The following is an 18,840-nucleotide window of genomic DNA, read 5'->3' as shown; positions in this document are numbered from 1 at the left end:
TACTTTTCCCAGGTTAGTGAAACTTTGATAATAACCTATAAGGTTAGGCTCTGGTTAACTAGTTTTTTCTGAGTGCTGGCCTTACTAAGAAGCACAGAGTGTGGGATGCCTGGGTGGCTCAGTCTGTTAAGCACCTGCCTTTGGCCCAGGTCATGATCCCAGGGTCCTGGGATTGAGTCCTGCATCAGGCTCCTTGCTCATTGGCAATCCTGCTTCTCCCTCTGCCTGCTTCTCTGCCTGTGCACGCTCTCTCTCTCTCTCTGACAAATAAATAAAATCTTAAAAAAAAAAAAAGCATAGAGTGCTCTGGTGTATTTCTAAATAGTTCTTTTCCTCTTCCCTCTCTCTCCAGTCTTGGGGCAGTGGTTTACCCTGTGTCCTCCCACCTCTTAAGGATCCAAGAAGAGTTATTGATTTTTCAGTCTGTTCATCTTTTTACTTCATGTTAGGATGCAGTGGTGACTTCTAAGTTCCTTACATGTGGTACTAGAAACAGGAAGTTTATTTGCCTTTTTTAGATACCCATATTGCCCTGGTGGCTTATATTAAATTTGTCACGTGAGACTTATTTGCTCTTGTTACTTATTTTTTTATTTGTTTTAATATGAACCATTATAAGCCAGCTTCCTCTCATACTATATCTGCAATCCAAAATTATATATATATGCATGTGTGTGTTCATATTTTATATATATTTGCATATATATGTAAAATTTGTTGTTGAATTCTAGGTCAATTTTTCAATTTCCCTTTTTAGCATTATGAAGTGTAGGTTTGATAAACATATTTTTGTTATTTCTACCCCAAGTCATTAATACAGATGTGTCGATGAGAGGTGTGCAGCACACAACAGGTGATAGATACCCAGTCATTAATTTGCTCTGACTGTTAAACCACCCAACTCTTCAGAATCCTCTGGGCTCTTCCAAGTACCCTGCTACATTTTTCCATCTTGTCTGCAAGGCTATCACCAGTGGTGTTAAAATGCTTTGCTGGAGTGAAGATACACCAACTCGATGTTTCCTGGTTAATTGTTAATTGTTTATTAAAGATAAGTTTGTTGCAACTTTGTGGGTTCTGTTGGTTCCTTTCTGAACCCAATTTCCTCCTAGTGACATCACTTTATTTTTTAAATGTTCTTTTTTTTTTTTAAAGAAACAGAAAAAGATTTTTTTTAGATTCTATTTATTAATTTGTCACAGAGAGAGAGGGAATAAGCAGGGAGAGCAGCAGGCAGAGGGAGAAGCAGGCTCCCTGCTGAGCAAGGAGCCCAATGCGGGACTCAATCTCAGGACCCTGAGATCAGGACTTGAGTGGAAGGCAGATGCTTAACCAACTGAACCCCACCCACGTGTTCCTTTATTTTTTAAGTGTTCTAAGACATGTCAGGACATAACCCAAGTTGTTGTCTTGATTTCCCTGTTATGCTTAGTTTTATGACCTTAGGCAAGTCAGTTTGTCTCTTTTACCCTCTGTTTTTTTAAATCTGTAAAACTATAAGCTTGATTATTTCTAGAATTTTATAATTTGGAGACATCTGTTTAACACCTTATTCTAGAATTTTTCTAGAAACGATGTGCTTTCTAGATTCTACTTTTTTCTCTCCTACTGTGTACCTTCCCTTTGAAATCAGAGGCTTTGATCTATCCTCCGTCTTTCTTCTTGATTTCTTGTATGTCATTAACTATGATGCTCTGATTATATTTGAAATGTTTTTTACTTTTCTTTGTGTGTGTGTATATGGGGACACATGGGTTATAATTCTTCTCACTTAAGTTAACAGTTATTTTCTAATATGTATCTTAAACTTCAGTGCCCTCTTTTAAAATTTTTTTTAAGTTTTTATTTAAATTCCAATTAGTTAACATACAGCGTAATATTAGTTTCTGGTGTACAACATAGTGATTCAGCACTTACATACAACACCCAGTGCTCATCACAAGTACACTCCTTAATCCCCATCACCTATTTCATCCATCCCCCCCCACACTTCCCTTCTGATAACCATCAGTTTGTTCTCTACAGTTCAGAGTCTGTTTCTTGGTTTGCCCCTCTTTTTTCCCCTTTGCTAGTTTTTTTTGTGTGTCTTAAATTCCACATATGAGGGAAATTGTATACTATTTGTCTTTCTCTGACTTATTTTGCTTAGCATGATACTTTCCAGCTGTATCCATGTCATTGCAAGTGGCAAGATTTCATTCTTTTTGATGGCTGAGTAATATTCCATTATATACATATATACCACATCTTCTTTATCCATTCATCTATCAATGGACACTTGAGCTGTTTCCATAATTTGGCTACTGTAAATAATGCTGCAGTAAACATCAGTGTGCATGTATCCCTCTGAATTAGTATTTTTGTATTCTTTTTTTTTTTAAAGGTTTTATTTATTTATTTGAGAGAGACAGAGATAGCCAGAGAACAGTGCGGAGGAGAGGGAGAAGCAGGTTCCCCACTGAGCAGGGAGCCTAGCACAGGGCTCAATTCCAGGACCCCAAGATCACACCCAAGCTGAAGGCAGATGCCCAACCAACTGAGCCACCTGGGTGCCCCAGTATTTTTGTATTCTTTGGGTAAATACTAGAAGTATGATTGCTGGATCATAGGGTATTTCTAACTTTTTGAGGAACTTCTACACTGTTTTCCACAAGTGGCTGTACCAGTTTGCATTCCCACCAAAAGTGCAAGAGGTTCCTTTTTCTCACATCCTTGCCAACACCTGTTGTTTCTTGTGTTCTGATTTTTATTTTAGCCATTCTTTTTTTTTTTAAGATTTTATTTATTATTTATTTGACAGAGACACAGCGAGAAGAGGGAACACAAGCAGGGGGAGTGGGAGAGGGAGAGGCAGGCTTCCTGCTGAGCAGGGAGCCCGATGCGGGGCTCCATCTCAGGCCCTGGGATCACGACCTGAGCCAAAGGCAGACACTTAATGACTGAGCCACCCAGGTGCCCCTGATTTTAACCATTCTGACAGGTGTGAGGTGATATCTCATTGTAGTTTTGATTTGTATTTCCCTGATGATCCGTGATGTGCATCTTTTCATGTGTCTGTTGGCCTCTGATGTCTTCTTTGGAAAATGTCTATTCATGTCTTCTGCACTTTTTAATTGGATTTTTCTTTTTTTGGGTGGTAAGTTTAATAAGTTCTTTATATATTTGGATCCTAACCCTTTATCAGATATGTCATTTGCAAGTATCTTCTCCCATTCCATAGGCTGCCTTTTACTTTTGTTGATTGTTTCCTTTTCTGTGCAGAAGGTTTTTATTTTGATGTAGTCCCAACAGTTTATTTTTGCTTTTTTCCCCTTGCCTCAGGAGACATGTCTAGTAAGATGTTTCTATGGCCGATATAAAAAAGAACACTGCCTATGTTCTCTTCTAGGATTTTTATGGTTTCAGGTCATTCAGTGCCCTCTTAATGGTAACTGCCTTATCCTTTTCCATTTGAAAATTGTTCTTTTGGGTGAATAGGTGAATGTAAAACGGTACTAACCTAATTTGGTAACTATCCTTATTTGCTGGATTATCCTTCAAAAGATTATTGGCTACTTCAGTCTCCTCATCATTTCCCTTAAACTCCGTCCACCACCAAACAAAATAAACTTTTTGTTAAAGGTTTAACACTACTGAGGATATTCTAAACTTGCTAGAGGCTCCGAAGGAAATGATGAAAGAGTTCTCCATGTTTTAAGCAATAGCAACATCCTTAGGATAAATGTACCCTTGTCCAAACTACCTACCTAGAACCCTTTCTAGGTTGAAAAGTTTTGTTATGTTTGTTTAAAAACCATTGGTGTGCTTTCCATTGATCTCCCAGAGCATCCTAAACTACAGTCTTACTGCCTGTTCTTTTGCTTGGTCTAGAAAACAGCACTTGATTGTTATAATTTTGATATCTAAGATTAGGTCTAGTTTCCACTTGGCTTTTGATTTAATCAGTTCAGACCTAAGTCATTTGGATTTGAAGGTGTCACTAACATATTGGGCCTTAATTAGTTTCCTTGGAAACCTGTCCTTTCCTAGCCTGCATGATTCTAGGTCTCTTTGACAATCTCATTTGGTTTCAGAATATTTTGGTCTAAAAAATAGATTTGAAAAACTGGGAATTGATAAGAGCTTGATGCTGCTGCTGGTTAAATAAGTATATGAAATCATCAGTTTTAGAAGTACATGGGAAACTATGTTATAAAGATATAAATAAAGTGGTTTGCTCCATCTAGTTGAGAGTGTTGTCCTAAGTCCTTCTGATGCTAAGTCTTGCTTAAGGCCCTATAGGCATGATAAACTTGGGACAAAAATTTGCAGTGTACTTTTCCCCCTTGCCAAAGTAGAAAGTATTTATTTAGGGCCCTTTTAGGATATTGTCCTCATGCAAGAAGGAGTAAGTGAGGGGGCATTTTTAAAGCAACCCTGAATTGGGGTTCAGAGAAGGCAAGGTCACCAACCATCAGAAGAGATATTTTAGCTCTGAGAATCCTGGGTATTAGGAATGATGCATGATTTTCTTTTGCAAGATTTCTTATATAATAAGCATGCAGTTGTGCACCACAACTTTGTTTCTGGGGGAAAAAAATTGTGTCAGTTGATATTTTAGATATTTAACCACATTTAAAATAATTTCTATAAAGGGATAATTTATGATAAACCATTTAATAGAACCAAATACTATTCTTCCAATTTATAATATCTATCTGTATCTGGATATACATTTGTATGTTCACAGCTTTTTCATCTCCCCATATAATTTGTGCACAAGACATATTATATCTTAGTTTATAGGAATAAAATCCCAAAATTATAGCCAATTTTTTATAGGCAAATTTCTTTATGTCTGTCAAACTATTTTATGCTTTTCATGGTTCTTCTCCTTTAAGCTTTTGATGTTCCTTTGCCTGTGACTTTAGGAGCAGTGTATGTGTCCCCTCTTACAATTAATGAGGCACCTCATTGTAGGCGGTTGTGGGTGGCTGAGGGGAAATAGAGAATCTTTAAGTGGTGAACCTGAAGAGCCTCAAAGCCGCCTTTCACCACGACTGAGGTTGGATTTTCTGACCACGTGGATTTCAGAATATCTGGTTCTGCTAAGGCTGAAGTGGCAGTATGGAGTATGATGATAAGTCAGCTTTAGCTTATCAAAGAGTTGCACAGTGTCCTACAGATAACTGGGAATTGATAAGAGCTTGATGCTGCTGCTGGTTAAATAAGCTTATGAATGTAAATTTAGAACCTGGGACATATGCTAATAGGGATAGTACCTTATCAGTGAGAATGCTTTGGGCTCACAGAAAACAAACTGTAAGTCTCTTAAATAAGGAGGGATTTATTATCACACATAACAAAACCCTAGAGGTAGGGCAGTTTAGGGGTTGGTTAATTCAGTGTTTCAACAATGATGTATCAAGACCCTAGTTTCTCTTTTGCTATTCTCAACATATTGGCCTTTTCCTAGGTTTATACCCTCATGATTGCAAGATGGGTGCTGATGCTCCAGGCATCATATCCTCATCTATTTTCTTTGAAATGAAGAAAAGGACAGTTTCTCAATTTGTGTCTTATGAAGGAAGAAAACTTTTCTTGGAGGGTCATTAGCAGATGTCTGCTCATGAATCATTGGCCAGAATTATGTTACATCCTCATTCTTAAACCAATTACTGGGGTGCCTGGGTGGCTCAGTTGGTTAAACATCTGACTCTTGATCTCAATTCAGGTCTTGATCTCAGGGTCTTGAGTTTAAGCCCCACGTTGGGCTCTGCACTGGGCGTGGAGCCTACTTAAAAATAAAAAAACAAAGAAACAAACAAAAAACCCCAAAACCAAGTACCAATTTAGGAAGTCAAATTATTATGATTAGATTAGATTAAGACTCACCCTGGACATTTAAAGGGGCATCGTCATTGAGTATATGGTCATACAGAGGGTGAGCAAGATCAGGGCTTAATTAACAAAGGATAACTGGGACAAATTGTAGGGTGGGCAACCAATAGTGTCTGTTACATGTGCTTTCTCTTTGAACAGCATATCTCCTATCTCACTTAAAATGATTCTAGGACATTGGAAGTGAAAGGGTGATTCTTTTCATGCCATACCATCATTGGAAACAAGTTAGAAGAACTTTGCATGCAAAATAGAAGTCATATTTCTGCTTCTCTGTAAAAATAAAATTTTAACTTTTTCATCAAGATAAAAAATGAAAACAAGAGAACACTGAAGACACTATTCATTGACCACTCATCTGCCATTTTTACCCTCTTTGCTTTTTCTTCCTTGCTAATGAAACTTGATGTCTTCTGGCAGCATTGTACTGACAGCTGGGGCTGCATCATGATTCTCCAGACTGATCACAGTAGTCTTATAACCAGATGCACACATTTCCAGCTCTCCTCGATGGTAGCAGGAGCCGTATGAGGTAGTTCTCGCCAACAAGTAGAAATCCTCTGGGGTGAGGCTTCTGGGAAAGCTTTTGTTTCCTTGATAAATGGGACAAGGGTTAGAAGAGAGCTTACACCTCTTTTCTTCCTGCCATGAATGTAAATGTGATGTCAGGTGCTCTGGCAGCTCTCTTGACAACATGTGATAGCAATCATGGGGAAAAAAACTTCACATTAGCAAATGGTACAACAAAAAGTTAAAAAAAAAAAAATCCCAAGTCCAAGACCAAGCTTTTAATTACCTACTTTCAGATTTCTGGCTGTGTGAGATAACTTCTCATTGTTTAAGTGACTGGAGTTGGTTATTCCATTATTTCTCACTTAATGCATACTGACTGGTACAAAAGCAATGAACAGTATCTTGTGTGGTTTCTACAGCTATCCTATCACCTCTCTCCCCCCAGCTCCCTTCCATTGTAATTTTACTCTGACTCTGGCTTTAGAGAGCCTGAATAATTTGCCCACAGCTATACAGCCCTTCAACTCACCCGTTCAGGTCATTTCATTCTTACATACCTTTAACACTAGGATCTATTCTATTTTCTGCTTCTTTTCTATGCCCTTTCATGTTTTCTTTCCCAGTAAGCTTTGAAACTCCTTCAGAACAGAGTCTGGGCCTCTTACTCTTCTGGGTTGATTCGTATACTCAATGTAGAGGGGGTTCTCAGTGACAGGGAAGTAGGGAAATGAATGAATACTGTGACTTACCTTCTTTATCTCAGCCAGCAGGGAGGGAAGTAAGCAAATGATTTATCTTTAGAAGATACAAACTTACCACCTCTTTCGTCTCTAAGTAGGAAAACAGCAACCATGAAATATCCTGTGGGGACTGTTTCAGGTTACATGACTAGTCATAGGAAGTGGACATTATTTGAGTTTGGTTATATATCAGTATTTCTATTCTTTGTGAACAACTTAGATGCAGGATTGGGTCTGTAACCATCCTGTAATGGTTAGCTTGAAACAAAGCGTTTTAGGGAAGCACCCCCATGTATTTGAGTTCTAGTTGGCAAATGTGGAATAAGGGAACTTCATAGCTTAAGGAAGATCTTCAATGGACATGGTGCCTTTGGGGGCGGTTGGATTGCTACAGCTAAAAAATTCCCTTGCATAAGTTTGTCAGTTTCAGGGGATTTTGGTCATGATTCAGTGAAGTGGAACTTTTCAGTTGAAATGAGAATCTCATGGTCTTTGTGCATCTTTGCTCATAGCCAGGGTGACACCTTGTGTGTATTAATGCCCATCACCAGCTTTGCACATGTTCCTGCTTATGGCACATGGCTCTCACTGGGTCACCTCATCCAAAGCCTCTGCTGCTATTTATTTCTCTAGAAGCACAAGTGCTTTTTGTGGCTGAGAGATGTAACTCCAATACAGTGCTTCATACTGGCCACTGTGGGTTTTCCTTAAGGTAACTGTGGGTGGCCCTTCCATTTATTTTCTTGCTTCCTTTTTGTTTCTGTAAATTCTGCCCTCTACTTTCCCCTGAAGCACATGCTGTTCATGTAATCTGAATGGCCATTTAGAGGAAAGATCAGAAGTTTGTTGTTTCATTACCAACATAAATCAAAACTTTGTGTTCGCGCTGCAATCTGAGTGAGTCCAGGAATAGCTTTGGGATTGCTAAGTGTCTGGAGAGCACTGACTACACAGACATGTTTTGAAGCTGGCTATAATAGTTTCTACAGCTGTTAACAGTTCATAGAAGAATGGCAGCATTATATATCAGTATTTAAAATGTGCATGACTTGCATTGCACAGAAGTCAGATTGGGATAGAATCAGATTTTTTTTTCTGAAACTTGGCCAGGAAAGTCTTTAATAACTAGAGAAATTCTTTTCACTGCTGAAATCAACATGAAGGACATTGTGTTATTATAATTGCTATAGCTCACCATGAAAGTTGTCTTTGTATGAGTAGATGTACGGGCTGTACTGTTTTGTTTTTATTTATTCTGCATTCTTTATTCTAATGTCCTTTCCTTTTTCCTGACCAAAAAGATTGTTATTGAGCCCTTCACAAAGCTGAAATAATGCAGTGTGTTAAAAAAAATGTTAACAATTCAAAGAAGTTATAAAAATTTATAAGTTGGCTGAATGCTTGAGAAATTTCTGCATATTTTAATATAAATAGGTAATGCAAATATTTGTTCTTTGCATTGAGAGGTGAGTCTCTGTTTTCCAAAGGCCCTGCTATTTAAATTAGATTCACTTTATTATATTGAAATAAAGACAACTTCCATTTTGAATGATGGCAAAGATTAAATATCATGGTTATCAAATACAAAAAAACCTTAATAGGTTAGATTTGTTACTGCATCATGGGGTTAAAAAATTTCCAGAAATCAGTAGGAATTGCTTCATGATTAGAATTCCCATGATGGTAACTTGCTCAGTGATTTTTTTGAGATTTCTAAGTTGAGATTGAGGTTTTGCATATGGCAGGAACTATCTGAACCACCTCTGTGCCCTGTCAGTTTTACTGTCTCTTTAAAGACTTAATTGACAGACTTAATTCAAGGTAGGAGTGGTAGAGATATCTTGGCAGAGTATATATAAATAGAGAAAAAGAAATTCAGTAAAAAAATTACAAAAAAATCAAATTGTGAGAGAGCTCCTTCTATTGAGCTATCATATCAAGATACACACATTTTGAATGAGTATGGGTCAGAGATCTTTGCAGAAGGATTAAGATCTAAGGTCTAAGGCCTTTGATCTTTCTGAAGTAGCATGCCAAGGCTCATCTTGTGGGAAGCCAGTGCCACCCTGGTGGCCTACACAGGGGAAAACTCAACAGTGGAGTCCGTTTCCAGAGGTGAAGTTGAGATGCTCCAGGGATCATGTTCCAGGCCTGAGACACCCAGCATCCTGGACACTGTGCCAGTGGGCTGCTCCTCTACAAGCCATGCAGGCTGCTGGATCAAGTTGAAGATCTGGGAAAACCTCGGCACAAAGTTTGAGGTTCCCTTTGAGAGTGCTAATGAATTCTCATAGCTTACCTTTGTCTGCTCCTTGTTTACCAGCAAATGCTTCAGCAAATAGTCAGCACGATGAGAGAGGGAGGCAACAGGAAAATATGAAGGAAGACTTCCAGGGTAAAGGGAGTGTTTCCCACAAACTTTACACACCAACCTCACCGATTTACTCAGACAGGATTTGGCTGCCATCCTTCACACCTTCACACTCATGGCATGGGGTCACAAGCATCATCTGTGAAGCCAGGCTGCACCTTCCCCTTGGCCTATGCCTCTCTTAGGCTTGTGGAAACTAAGGACACATCTGGAGGAGTTTACCTTTCCGTGGGAAAAGTGACTTGCCTAGGAATTAAATTGATAACATTTTCCAGGCATTACTGCCATGAAAACATGAATTTTCACTTTCCCAAACTAAGAGGCTCTATGTGATTGAGAAATAAGATTAATGGCTGACATTTTTTTGAGTGCTTGTGATGTGCCAAGCACTGTATAATCTTGTTCATTTTTTTTAATTTTTATTTTTTTGTATCGTCTTGTTTAAAAACAGAGGTGCCAGTGGGTCTCATGATCAGCAGAAGGAAATATAAATGTAATTTGACGGAAGGTGGAGCATAGGCCAGAGGTGAACTAGAAAAGAAATAGGGAAAGTAGACTCAAATCCGGGTTTCTCTAGATGCTGAGAATCCTTGGTAAATACTTTCCCCTCATTCATGCCTGGTTTTGTTATAAAATAAGAATAAACACTAGCCTGGAATGTACAATTCAGATTTCTTAGTCAGGAAATGGCTCTACAGCAGTGGTTTTGTTTTGGTTTTTGTCTTTTCAGGCTAATGGAACTCTTAGGAGCTGAGAAGTGAGTGCTATGGGCTCTCAAGAAAAATATCCACACATATATGCATGCAAACTGTGGCACACAATTTCTGGGCTTGCCAGCTCCTGGAGCCAGTCTTCATAGGTAGAGGGAATATGGCATCAGCAAAGCCTGGTAGTAGGCAATACTTTTAGGTCCAGGCAGAGAGGATGGCTGGCAGGAAGTTCAGAGAGAACTTAGTGGATTTTCCCAGCTGTAGGAAGGAGAGCAAACAACAAATCATGTTGCAATGAGGTGGGAGCTGGTGCTGGGTATGACTAGCTATAGGTGTCAAAGCCTAAGCCTGGGGACTGCGAATTAAGGGTATAATGACCGTCTGGAGACTCTTAGACTACTGAGAAAGAAGCCAAGAGAAGGCATCTGGAATCATATAAGACGAGAGTAACTGGAACTTGTTGAGAAGGTGCAGGCCAGGTCACAAAGAAAGCCCAATAACCAAAACTAGGATTAGAGCTGAATGGGCTCAGGATTACTCAGCAGGATTTTCCCATCCATGAGATATTTGGCTTCAGACCATGGCAGTTATGGTTAAGTCCTCAGGTAGGGCAGTGCGAGCCTGTCTCTGGGAATCTGGTGGGAAGGAGAGAGCAGAGCTGGGCAAAGACAATGCCTAGTTGGTACAACTCTGGTATGATCTCTCATCAAAGCTTTAGTAACTTGGCTAAGGGTATTGGTGAATTGCCATTTTCAGGTCTTCTTAACACATTAACCTTGAAACTAGAGAATGTTCTTTACTTCTTGTACTTTTCTCATTCTGTGGATTTGTACATTTATTTACAGTTACTTTTAACCTGCCACTCTGTACCATCAGCCAGTTCATTTCCAGTCTCTCGCTGGGAGACCCACTGATCTTCATGCTGTGGCCTTCCTCCACGAAATAAAAATTTGTCAGCATTTGTTAGTCCACCAAACATTTTGGGAATTTTACTGGTCTGTAAAATCTAAATATTGAGCACTATTGGATTATAGTGTCCTCGATTGGGTAGGGTAGGTACTCAAGAAATATTTATAGTTATATTGAATGAATGATTAAGTGAGACATGAATTATATCATGTAAAACTAAGGACTTAAATATCTACTACATGCCTACCTCACTTTGAGATCTCTTGAAAGCTTAATGCTGAGGCAGGCTGAGGTCCACACGTGCATGGTAAATTAGTAGACTGGGCCATCTTGACTGTTCAACAGAGTAGAGTAGACAATCTGTCTACTTGAGTGCTGGCAGTTTCATTGATGGCATTTAGTATATTAAAACAGTGCTGTTGTCTGGTAAAGTAGTGATTGTTTTCAGGAATTTTGAAAGAGAACATGCATAAAGGAAGAGACAATTTAGCTGACGAGGAATTAGGGTCAGGAGAGATTCCCAGTTCTGACCCACTCTGGTGAATGCTGTTTCATAGTGTGCCTCTGTGGCCTAAATCATGAATATTTAGCAGCAATTAATCACACTCCTGTAGGAGCTTAAGTAAGTCCTAGCTGAAATTTTCGATGTGAAATTTGGAAAGTCATGAATACAATGAAGATTAGAGGAAACAAGTAAGGAGATATGAAGGAGAGTCATAATTCTGGCATGAAGGTCAGACCAAATAGTTCAGGAGAGCTTTTGTGCTTGAATTGATGTAAATTCTCTTCTTCAGATTAGATTAAAATTATAAAGGGGAGGCTTTTCTTCCCTTTGATGACTGCATTTAGCAAGAGTTTAGTTGCTCAAATTTACCCTTTGGTCCAGTAGAAAGAAACACAGTGTAACTTGAAGTCTAAATCGATGTAATTTAAAATATAATTATGTGTGTATGGGAGTGTCCATGGTCAATTCGATGAATGTGGTTTTGAAGAAGGAATAGGAATCCAAGGATTGAAGAGAGTCTTGTCAAATAGGAAAGAATCAATAAGTAGAAGAATTTTCTCATTAAAAAATGGAGCTCTACATTTCTGAGATAAAGGATAATGTAAAAGTGACTGAAAAAATATACCTCTCCCCATAGAAATTCATAACGTTTTTAAGTGGCTGAATTGTGTGTGTGTGTGTATGAAAGAGAGAGCGTGCATGTACACGCATGTGCTCACGTCACAAAGCACAGAGTAGTAAAAAAAGAAGAAACCATGAGAAACAGGGCAGAGGTCATTTGACTAGGGGCAATCCTACTAATTCATCTCTGCTTCTCCATTTGCACCTTGACTTCTCACCACCTCTTGATGCCCACACTTTCTGCCTAGGTGAGAATGCAGTCACTTCCAAAGTGGATGAAACACTTTAATCCTGCTTTCTTCCTTGTAACAGTTAAGGATGGAGATCAGGACCGAGGGAAAGAATGAGGTGGAGTTTCACTGTGGGCCTTGGGAAATGGCAAAGTTTATGTGAGGTGGGATGTAGTACTGATAAAGGAAGGGTATAAATAAAGATCTCTAGAAGTTCTGAAGGACAAATTACCTTCATGGGCAACCAGGCAATTCTTCAGAGAGGAGGTGACATTGAAACCAGGTGTGGAAGGATGGGTAAGATTTTGAAAGGCATGGCTGGAAGAACATTCCAGAGAGAGGAAAATCACCCAGAGGTGTCATGGCAAAAAATACAAGCCTATTCCAGGAATGCTATGTCATTCAGCAGAGCTGGAGATAAAATGGGTGCAGTTGGTAGAAGTCAGGTGTAAGAGGCCATGAATGCCAGGTTAAGATTTTATTTGGTATATAAGTAAATTCCTCACATAACTCACCAATATGAATGTCCATCCCCTAAAATTTCTGGTTGATAAGGATTGATTTTTCAACAACAAATGCTTTCTAAGAGTAGGGGTATAATTGTACTTTGCTAAACCATCTTTTAGTGTCTTAAAGACAGGAGCTTGGCATGGTTAACCAAAGCCTGGATTAATATGAGGTTCAGATTATCACAGAGTGCTTCGGGATTCTAAGATGTTGTGTGTGTTGGTTTTTTTTTTTTTTTTTTTCTTTTTAAAAATCTATTCATCTTTATCATGTGGTCACTTACAGGGTAAATGTGGCAGATTTTATTTTCCATAAATGACCAAATCAAGTTTTTTCATCCCACATAATCTTAATGACTTTCCTCTTGTTAAGTGGTGGGATCTGTGTTCTCCTCCTTAGGCTGGTTTGTGATTGTGGTGGAAGTGTGACCATATGACTTCTGAGGCTACGTCATAAAAGGCCAAGCAGCTTCCTCCTAGTTTTCTCAGAACGTTTGCTTTTGGAGCTTTAAACCCCAAAGTAGGAAGGCAGGGGTCTCCATGCTATGAGGAAGCCCAGGTCACTTGTCGGCCTTCTGGTTGACAACCAGCATCAGCCACCAGAAATGTGAGTAAAAAATGCCTCTAGATGATTCTTGGTCCTGGAAGTTGAATCACTCCAAGCCTTTAGGTCCTTCTTGCTGAGGTCCCAGATGTCAAAGAGCAGAATAAAAGCACCCCCACTCTGCCCCTTTCAAATTCCTGGCACACAGAAGCAGTGAGCATAATAAAATGGTTATTTTATGAAGCTAGGTTTGGGGTAATTTGTTATGCTGTGGTCATAACTAGAACAGTAAGAAAAAAATAAGAGTAAGCATTAATGACCTTTTGCAGTTCATCTCTCTGTTCAACAGGATCAGTGTTGTAGAGAAGGGAGGGAGGGAATTATCATTGTTTAGAAGGCCTTTTTAGGTGATTTACATATATTATCTCATTTGATCTTCCTACTGACATTGCAAAATTAACATTAGCAACTCTATGGTCCAGAGAACTAGGGCTCAGAGAGGTTAAATGATTTCCCTAAGGTCACACAGCTAGAAAGCAAACCTAATTTTTGTGGCTCTATAGTTCAAAGGATTTCCCCTAGCACATGAGGCTTCCCTGGGCTGGGTGGGAGCCCCTGCAGTGTCATATGAACAGTGAATTCTACTGCCTAGCTTACCTCTCCATCAGATGGCACCCTTGAGGAGCACCTGGGCCAGAAGACGTGAGGGAGATGAGGAGAGACACAGCCTCTACCTTTGTAGCAGTGATAAGCATTTTGGTGGCTAGACAGCTGTAAGTCCCGTGGGAAGATAAAAGCAACACCAGGCCGTGTCTGATCTAGCGCTGTGGACCTTCACAGAGGGGAGGGGTCGCTTTGGAGTCTTGGCAAGTAGGTGGCCCCCTGGCGATCTCCTTTCTAACTGAGAAAGTAGGGGGGCCCATATCTCCCACTTCTCCCAGACAGTCTTGCTTTATGCTTGCTTTCCCAGGGAAATTATTAATAGCATCTCCTCTTAGTGTCACCAGTCTCCTGTTTTGGATGGTACATTACATGGTCACCTGAGGGTGGTGCTTTTCAAAGTGAACTTTTTCAGGGGAATAGAGTAAAGTACTATTGAGTAACAATGTGAAGTGGCATGAAGGCTGTGGCTAATGGCCCCAAACAAGTAGCAGAGTGTGTTATTTCCATGAAAAACTTGTCCATTCACTGTACAGCAAAGAAGCCAAATAGTGATTTTGTTCGACATAAGTGAAGGTTTATTGGGCATCAACTGTGTGCCACAATTAAAAATCTGAATTGACAAAAACAAACAATAAAACCTCACCAAACCAACCAACCACATTGAATTGGTCATCTACATTGACCTAATTGGTTTGTGTCTGGCCAAAATGGCAAGGACAGTCCATATCTCTCTCAAGGGAAGGGAAGTTTAATAGATTTGGTGCAAGGACCAGGCTATACCTCTCAAAGTGCAGTCCACAAACCTTGGGCATCAGACTTGCTTGGGGCAGGGGACAAGGGGTGGGAGGGTGGAGCTTAAAATGCAGATTCTGAGTCTCTACCCCAGACTCCAGAATCATTCTCAGAGAATGGGCCTCGTTCTTGGCATATAGAGCAAGTTCGCCAGGTAGTTCTGCTGTACTCTAAAGTTTGAGGATATCTGGGATGAGATGCTTAGAATCAAGGAAACACTAAGGCCCTAGAGAAAGTTCATTATTTGGGGAATGTTGTTAGTTAGTTTATTTATTTATTTTTTATTATTATTATTTTTTTTAGTTTGTTGATTTAAAGTCACAAATACGTTCAGAACTTGGACCAGTGGACTAATCCCAGGGGTAGTGTTAACCTCAGTCGGCGCTGCGGAAAGAATATGAAGTTAGTCTTAATTCCAAACCACTTCCACACATTATAAACTCACCCATGAGGATGGGGAAAGGGTTGCATCATTATATTACAAGAAAAGGGGATATGTTTAAACATCAATCTTTTCTTTTTCATTATTACCTCTGTCATTGGGATTAATCCCATCGTAGATTTGCTAACTTCTCTCTTAACAATATCTAGGAGCTGCAGAAAATGAGGAGCTGTGTTGATCTGAGTTTGGCCTATTTTGGCCAATTTTACAAAGATGGGCAGAGGGGACAGAGATACAAATGGTACCCTGCAAATTCAAGGTGGTATAGATTGCATATCTCCCTCTCGAGGGATATTTGTGCCCGTGTAAACAGAACTTTGCAACAGAGTGAAAGAGCTGGGATATTAGAGCTGAAATGGAGTTTTGAGTTCATCACACCCAACATTCTAATATAGATGGATAAACTGAGGCCCAGAGAAAGGAAATGGTTGGAATAAATCCCAGCTCTGCTGCTTTCTATTTGTGTAGTCTTGGGCAAGTCGCTTACTTGTCACTTGTCATCTCTGAAATGCAGGATGATAACACCTCCTTTTTGTAGTTTTGGGGAAGAGTAAGTGAAATGAGAACATACACATGATGTGCTGGACATACCCCCTGACACCTTGTTGGGGTGCTATTTCCTATTATTAAAGCCAGTTAATGACAGAGCCAGGCCCAGTCCCCAACTTCCTGACTCTGCATTTTCGTGGTATCCATGGGGTTCCAGAGATCAGTCACATGCAACACCTGTGTGTTTCCACATTGTCAAATGCTATTTTAAGACCTTTCAGCAGGGCCCCAGGACAATGGGCTCTGGCTGGCTGCCTCCAGCCGTACAGTCTGTTCTCAGGGGCGTGTGGCTTCTGGGCTCTGGCTGGCCGTCTGTCTGTGCCCCACAGGGCCTGGCACTACTAGCCCCCTCCCTGTTCCTCAGCCCCATGGTGGTGTGAAAGGCCACAGAGGAGGGAGCCATTTTGTAGGGGAGCATTCCTCAGTTGCGAGAGAACCAGGAGGCCTGGGAAGTGTGGGGGTAAAGTATGTGGGTTCTTAAGGCAAACTGCCTGGTTCCACCAATTACTGGCTATGGGGCTTGAATAAGTTACTTGCCCCCGAAAAAATCCTCAGTTTCCTCATCTGTAAAATCTGTAACAAGAGCGCCTACTTCACAGGGTTGTCGTGAGGGTCAGTGAAGAGATTCACACACAGCAAAGAGCCCGCCCACAGTCTACAAGTGGTGGCTTCTTGTTAGGTGTGAATGACATTTCATGAGTTGATAAGGGAATCAGGCTGTAGAGAACTTCTCAATGGAAGGGACAAAAATCAGAAAAGAGAACTGTCATTTATAATGAGTAATGCAATAGTATTTTGAATATTGTAGAAAGGTAAGGCTGAAATTGAGACTTGGTTGAAAACACTGCATAGCCATTGGTGGGGCAAGTTAAAAAAACTGGCATTAGCTTTGCAAAGGAAAAATTGGAAGTCCTTTCTACACTTTTCTGCTTTCCCCTTCCCCTCATATACCCACTTCTCCCTCAGAGTTTGCTATGGCTATTTAAGAAATTGGTGTAAAACTAAATATGCCAGATAGTTTTCTTTAGCCTACAATGTAGGAACTTGGAAAGAACTTTTAATTAACAGTAAATTATATCAGTAGAATTTATTAGCATCTGTAGTATTTAATTAAATAATAGAAGCCTGCTGGCTACCATATAGTAAGCAAGTGAAATATATTTTGCTGGGTTTTATAATGAAAGGAAAAACTACTACCTCTCTTTAAAAGAATTGTTGCTATAGGTTAACCCATTTGGATGATGACTGATGTAAACCTCTGGCTTCCTGATTCTTCTGCCATGGTGGGTATTTACTAGCCAAGTTAGGCCAGGTAGTGCTGAGGTAACAGACAACTCTGAAAACTCTCAGTGGCCTAAACGAGATTGATTTCTTTCTTATGAGACATGCCCATATCAGTTTGTCGAGGTCTCTGCCCCAGATTGGCCTCCCTGGGGACCCAGGCTGATGGAGGAGCCACCACGGGACATGTTGCCAGTCATTGTGGCCCAGAGACACAGAGTAGTGGATTGAGCCCAGGGTCCTAAATCTCCCACCTGGAAGTGGTACACATCATTTCAGCTCAAAATGTCACTGGAAGAAGCATGGACACACTCTAACGAAGCAGCAGAGTACAGCTGTCATGTGTGTTTGGCTGGAGAACAGAAATGTTGGGTGATTAGCACCAATACTACCACATTTACATATATGTCTTCCCAGCCATAAACTCACTGAAGGTAATGACACTGACTCATTCCTCTGTCTCTTTCAGCACCAGCCTGTAGTAGGAGAGCGATACGTGTTGGTAACTGGCTGCCTGCAGAGCTTAGCATGGGGCTGGAAGAAAATGGAAAAGAGAACCAGACAACTTGGCCTTCTTTTCCCCCTCCCATTTGGCACACTGGTCCTTCCCTTGTGCTGGGATTCTGACTGCAGCTGGAAAATGGGGATATTGTTACTCCCTTGTAAAGATGGAGTAAGACGGCATTGTGTGAAAGCCACTGGTCAGCAAAGGCTAGTGGCTCTGCTACTGCCCAGTGCCCTTTCTGGGGGCCCAGAGGTGTCCACCGCCGTCTGCTGCCCCACTGAGGCTGCTGTCCCCAGGCAGAGCCTTACTGTTCACTCTGTCGCCTCTAATCTATTCCCCACTTTTCTCTTAAATGTCCCTATTAAGACTTATCTGCCCTATGTCTTGCTTCTTCAGGATAGACTAGGATAAAATCATCTCTATTAATCCATTAATTGATAGTAATGGGTTAAAAAATATCCCCCCAAAACTAACAATTGCTCGACCGAAGGGATAGTTCACCCAAGGTAAACTGCTGATAGTCACAGATTCTCAATGTGTTCAAAATAAAAGGTGCCCTAGAGATCATCTAGTATGATGGTTTTCAACCTTTTTTTTTTTCCAACTGAAAGATAATTCAGAACACCACCTATAAAACAAAAACGGCTATGCTCTGATTGAGAGGAGGTGGGCAGCACCTCCCTGCTCCGCAGCTTTCCCCAACCAAAAAGCCCTAAAGTCATGCACAGAATTCCACTGATTCTAGACTAACCCTCTGATTTTATAGAAGAGAAACCAAGACCCAGATAGAGGAAGGGACCAAGGATCCCCCATTTAGGTAGGACTGGGGTCGAGGCACCCTGGTCATGTGAGTGCTGATCCAGACCATCTATTCTGACAAACCTGCTTGGGAGAAGGTGGTAGCCAGAGAAGACGGGGGTTATTTTTGATGACTCATGGAATTTGCTCATCTAAGGGCAAGTGTGTGTGTGTGTGTATGTGTGTGTGTGTTTCTTCTAAGGATCTGGGTGACTCTAGCCAGAAATAATAAGATACAAAAACTTTTACCTCCAAGCTACTGGTTTGAATGTAGTACAGAC

The 18,840-nt window shown here is 40.4% G+C and overlaps 1 long non-coding RNA gene across 1 annotated transcript in view; it reads left to right on the top strand.

The window, feature by feature from the left end:
• The window catches only part of LOC118020086, a 33,643-nt gene extending 15,313 nt beyond the window's left edge, over positions 1-18,330 (top strand). Inside the window, exon 5 of the long non-coding RNA XR_004681810.1 lies at positions 17,726-18,330. This is a non-coding gene — a long non-coding RNA (uncharacterized LOC118020086). The remainder of the gene's footprint in view (positions 1-17,725) is intronic.
• Positions 18,331-18,840: the final 510 nt, after the last annotated feature.

The sequence above is a fragment of the Mirounga leonina genome, unplaced genomic scaffold (assembly GCF_011800145.1).
Source record: "Mirounga leonina isolate KUSES-001 unplaced genomic scaffold, KU_Mleo_1.0 Mir_109, whole genome shotgun sequence".
Classification (NCBI taxonomy): Eukaryota; Metazoa; Chordata; class Mammalia; order Carnivora; family Phocidae; genus Mirounga; species Mirounga leonina.
The sequence above is the reverse complement of the archived record's forward strand: the minus strand, read 5'-3'. Positions and strand labels throughout refer to the sequence as shown.